The sequence below is a fragment of the Nycticebus coucang genome, chromosome 3, assembly GCF_027406575.1.
Source record: "Nycticebus coucang isolate mNycCou1 chromosome 3, mNycCou1.pri, whole genome shotgun sequence".
In the NCBI taxonomy this organism is placed as follows: domain Eukaryota; kingdom Metazoa; phylum Chordata; class Mammalia; order Primates; family Lorisidae; genus Nycticebus; species Nycticebus coucang.
In genome coordinates, this window is record NC_069782.1 from 28,622,886 (window position 1) to 28,628,726 (window position 5,841).

The 5,841-nt window shown below is 45.2% G+C and overlaps 1 pseudogene; it reads left to right on the plus strand.

The window, feature by feature from the left end:
- The first annotated feature begins 4,607 nt into the window (after nt 1–4,607).
- On the plus strand, nt 4,608–5,501 carry LOC128582599 (60S ribosomal protein L32-like; annotated as a pseudogene).
- Nucleotides 5,502–5,841: the final 340 nt, after the last annotated feature.

Here is a 5,841-nt window from a genome sequence, read left to right on the forward strand (position 1 = left end):
TAATTTAATATGTCAAGTTGACTGGGCCATGAGGTGCCCAGATATCTGGCCAAATGTTATTCTGGGTGTTTCTTTCTTTCTTTTCTTTTCTTTTTTTTTTTTTTTTTGAGTCAGAGTCTCATTATGAGTGCCATTGCATCATAGCTCATAGCAACCTCAAACTGTTGGGCTCAAGTGATTCTCTTGCCTCAGCCTCCCAAGTAGCTGGGACTACAGTTGCCTGTGACCCCACCTGGATATTTTTAGAGATATGGTCTCGCTCTGGCTCAGGCTGGTCTCAAATGTGTGAGCTCAGGCAATCCACCCACCTCAGCCTACCAGAGTGCTAGTATTACAGATGTGAGCCACCACGTCCAGCCTTTATTCTGAATATTTCTGTGAAGGTGTTCTGGATGAGATTTATAATTAAATTGGTAGACTGATTAAGGGAGATTGGCCTCCCCCAGGTACACAGGCCTCATCCAATATGCTGAAGACCTGAATAGTACAAAAAGGCTGAACCCCGCTCCAAATAAGAGAAAATTTCTCTTGCCAGACTGCCTTCAAATGGAGACGCTAGCATTTTCAGCCTTCTTTCTTTCCTTCCTTCCTTCCTTCCTTCCTTCCCTCCCTCCCTTCCCTCCCTCCCTTCCCTCCCTTCTTCCTTTCTTTCTCTCTCTCTCTCTCTCTCTCCTCTTTCCCCCTCTTTCCCCTCTCTTTCTCTCTTTTGTTCTTTTGTTCTTTCTTTTGCCTCTCACTCTGTCACCCTTGGTAGAGTGCTGTGGCATCACAGTTCACAGCAACCTCCAACTTCTGGGCTTAAGAGATTCTCTTGCCTCAGCCTACTGAGTAGCTGGGACTAGAGGTACCTGCCACACCTGGCTATTTTTTGTTGCAATTTGGCTGGGGCTGGGTTCAAACTCACTACCATGGACCACAGGTGCCACCTTTTTTTTTTTTTTTTTGAGACAGAGTCTTAAGCTGTCTCCCTGTGTAGAGTACTGTGGTGTCATAGCTCACAGCAACCTCCAACCTTGAATTCAGGCTCAAGCAATCCTCTTGCTTCAGTTTTTTCTATTTTGAGTAGAGATGGGGTTTTGCTTTTGCTCAGGCTGCTCTCGAGCTCCTGAGCTCAAACAATCCACCCGCCTTGGCCTCCCAGAATGCTAGAATTACAGGCATGCCTGGCCTCGCTGCTGACCTTTCCACTTGGACTAGAACTGCACCATCAACTCTCCTGGACCTTCAGTTTGCTGATGCAATCTGCAGATCTTGGGACTTGTCAGCCTCCACACACGTGAGCCAGTTGCTTGTGATAAATCTTTGTGTGTGTACACACACATACACACCCCTTAGGTTTGAGATTATATATTGATTCGAGGCTGTACATATATATATACACACACACATATATGCATCATATTGATTATGTTTTTCTGGAGAACCCTAATACATTCAATGAATATCGAACTAATGATGACTGGATCCAAGGCACTGGACTCCAAGCCAAAGATAGACAGTGAATAAGGGGCGGCGCCTGTGGCTCAGTGAGTACTGCACCGGCCCCATGTACCAAGGGTGGAGGGTTCAAACCTGGCCCTGGCCAAATTGTAACAAAAAATAGCTGGGCATTGTGGTGGGTGCCTGTAGTCCCAGCTATGTGGGAGGCTGAGGCAAGAGAATCACCTAAGCGCAAAAGCGCAAAAGCCCTCTGTAGATGCCACAGCACTCTACAGAGGGCAACAAAGTGAGACTCTGCTTCTAAGGAAAAAAAAAAACTGTCGAGAGTTTTTCAGTTCTTTCCCCCTTCCAGAAGCTTTGGTGCTTTTCTGTATTCCTCTCTCAATTCTAATAAAACTCCTATCTTACCATTGATCTGTGGTCCGTGGATTCATTCTTCGAATCCCTGAGACCAAGGACCTACTGAAGAGTGAAATTTCGATATCAATTAGAGAATAAGGTCAATAATTTTCAACCAGTGTGCTGCCACAAGAGGATCTTAGATGTGATGCAAACATTTTTAAAGATCATTAATTAAATTATTTTCAGAAGAAGTTCAAAGAACAGTCGTGACTGCGATCAGCGCCTGCCAGGACCTCCGTAAGAGCTGCACCAAGACCATGATTGGTGCCTGCCCGGACCTCGGTAAGAGCTGTGCTACGACCACTATAGGTGCCTGCCTGGATCTCTGTAAGAGCTGCACCCTGACCATGATCAGCGCCTGCCAGGACCTCCATAAGAGCTGCACCCTGACTGTGATCGGTGCCCGCCTGGACCTCGGTAAGAGCTGCACCGCGATCTATGACTCGCACCCGCCAGGCCTCAGCCCGCCCTGACCAGGAACTGCAGGAGCTGTGCAACCCCACGTCCTCCCTCCCGTACCCTCCCTGACTCCACACTGGCCCGCTTGTCTAGCCAGGGACTCTGGTAGCTGAGTGCCCTCTGGAACCCTCCCTACCTCTGCATGGAGCTCTTATCCTGGTCAGAGACTGCTGGACCCTTGGGCTTTCTGTGCAAAAGTCACTGGGTGCCAGGCACTCTCAGAACTGTGTGCACCACCCCCACCCTGTTGCTGGATCCGGGTGTGTCACTCTCAGGAGCTGCTCCCACAACCAGAACTCCCTGGCTAGGGCAGCCCCAGAGGACCTACGCAGGGTCACTCCCAACAAAGATCCAGCAATAATAGAGTGATCCCCCTGGGGTCTAATCTTGGAGAGACACCTCCCCAACTCTGAGGATGGCCAGAGGCAACGGTGAAAAACAATCATGAGGTGAAATCAACAGAAAAACTCTGGAAATATGAATAATCAGAGTAGATAAACTCCCCCAAGGATCAATGGGGCAGACAAGCACAAGATCCCATGCACAAACAAATAGCTGAGATGTCAGAAATCGAATTCAGAATCTGGATAGCAAATAAGATTGAAATAGAATTCTAAGCAGTAATCCAAAAGATATCTCAAGAATTCAAATAATTCAAAGACCAAATGACCAAAGATTTTGAGACATTGAGACAAGAAGTTGCAGCCTTCAGAGATCTGAGAAACACAGTAGAATCCCTCAGTAACAGAATGGAGCGAGCAGAAGAAAGGATTTCTGACATTGAAGACAAAGCTTTTGAACCCTCCCAAACTCTCAAAGAGGAAAAGAAATGGAGGGCAAAAACAGATCACTCTCACAGAGAGCTCTGGGATAATTTGAAGAAAATCAATATTCGTTTTATAGGAATCCCCGAAAGTGACAAAGTGGCTTCACAAGGCACAGAGTCTCTTCTCCATGAGATTATGAAGGAGAACTTTCTACACATGCCAAGAGATTCTGAAATTCAGATAGCAGACAGTTTCAGAACTCCACACCACTCAATCCAAATAAGACATCCCCAAGACACATCATAATCAATTTCACTAAAGTTAATATGAAGGAGAAAATTCCGAAAGCAGCGAGATGAAATAAAACTATCACCTACAAGATGAAGAATATTAGAATAACTGCAGATCTCTCTGCTGAAACCTTTCAAGCTAGAAGAAGATGGTCATTGACTTTTAATCTCCTAAAACAAAATAACTTTCAACCCAGGATCCTGTACCCAGCTAAACTGAGTTTTATTTATGATGGAGAAATTAAATACTTTAATGACATTCATATGTTGAAGAAATTTGCCATAACTAAACCAGCTCTCCGGGATATTCTCAGACCTATCCTTCATAAAGACCAGTGTAAACCTCCACCACGAAAGTAAACCCACCCAGAAAATTTTGATCAAATTCCAACTTCCACAGTCGCAAAAGGATTAAAAATGTCCACTGGACTCTCGAAAGGCTTATTAATATTCTCAATTAATGTGAATGGTTTAAATTGTCCACTAAAGAGGCACAGATTGGCTGACTGGATACAAAGACTCAAGCCAGATATCTGCTGCATACATGAATCGCATCTTACATTAAAAGAAAAATATAGGGCAGCACCTGTGGCTCAGTCGGTAGGGCGCCAGCCCCATATACCGAGGGTGGCGGGTTCAAACCCATTCCCAGCCAAACTGCAACCAAAAAATAGCCGGGTGTTGTGGCGGGCGTTTGTGGTCCCAGCTGCTCGGGAGGCTGAGGCAAGAGAATCGCTTGAGCCCAGGAATTGGAGGTTGCTGTGAGCTGTGTGAGGCCACGGCACTCTACCAAGGGCCATAAAGTGAGACTCTGTCTCTACAAAAAAAAAAAAAAAAAAAGACAAATATAGACTCAAGGTGAAGGGATGGTCATCTGTACTCCAGGCAAATGGAAAGTAGAAAAAGCAGGCATTGCAATCCTATTCACAGATGCAATAGGCTTTAAACCAACCAAAATAAGGAAGGATAAGGATGGACACTTCATATTTGTTAAAGGTAATACTCAATATGATGAGATTTCAATTATTAATATTTATGCACCCAACCAGAACGCACCTCAATTTATAAGAGAAACTCTAACAGACATGAGCAACTCGATTTCCTCCACTTCCATAGTAGTTGGAGATTTTAACACCCCTTTAGCAGTACTGGATAGATCCTCCAAAAAGAAGCTAAGCAAAGAAATTTTAGATTTACTCTCTTCCTCGGCACTACCTATGGAGGTGGCCACCATCTCTTATTTGGCATCATGGCCGCCCTCAGACCCCTTGTGAAGCTGAAGATTGTCAAAAAGTGTACCAAGAAGCTTATCCGGTACCAGTCAGATCGATATGTCAAAATTAAGTGTAACTGGCAGAAACCCAGAGGTATTGACTAGGGTTCAGAGAAGATTCAAGGGTCAGATATTGATGCCTAACATTGGTTATGGGAGCAACAGGAAAACAAAGCATATGCTGCCTAGTGGTTTCCGGAAGTTCCTCGTCCACAATGTCAAGGGAGCTGGAAGTGCTGCTGATGTGCAATGAATCTTATTGTGCAGAGATTGCTCACAACGGGGCGGCGCCTGTGGCTCAGTGAGTAGGGCGCTGGCCCCATGTGCCGAGGGTGGCAGGTTCAAAACCAGCCCCGGCCAAACTGCAACAAAAAAATAGCTGGGTGTTGTGGCGGGTGCCTATAGTCCCAGCTGCTTGGGAGACTGAGGCAAGAAAATCGTGTAAGCCCAAGAGTTAGAGGTTGCTGTGAGCCGTGTGACCTCATGGCACTCTACCCGAGGGCGGTACAGTGAGACTCTGTCTCTACAAAAAAAAAAAATGAGTCAACAGATTGCTCACAACGTTTCCTCCAAGAACCGCAAACCCATTGTGGAAAGAGCAGCCCAGCAGAGTCATTGGTGACCCATCAGAGTCACCAATCCCAATGCCAGGCTGCGCAGCGAAGAAAATGAATAGACAGCTGATGTGCACATGCTATTTGTGTTTAAATAAAACCATAAATAGTGCCATCTGGCATTTTCCTTCCTTTTTAGTCTTCAGACTCCTAACTTTGACAGCTTGTCACAGATTGTTCTTTTCTTGTAAAACCCTTTGGAATCTTCATTTGTAAGGGGTTTGTAAAGGACATTACATCCTTGAGCAGGGAACATTGCTTTAAATGCTCAGAGTTGGTCAGCTCTGCTGGGGGTTGGGGAGGAGGGGAAGATGCTTGGCTCTCACACCAAGGTAGGCTGTGACACACTTGATTGAAGCAGCCTGCCACTCCCAAGCAGTAGACAGTCTCCCTACCTTTACTTTGTAAAACTGGGTGACAGCCGTGTGGTTCTTATGGAAATTGAGAAAATGTGCATGCAAACATCAATGAATTTCTTACTCCCTTAAATTCCTGTGGGATTCCCAAATAGCATATTTTAACTGTCGTTCAGAATGAAAACAGGATGTTGAATAAATTGCTCTTTTATATGAAAATAAAAAGAAATTTTAGATTTA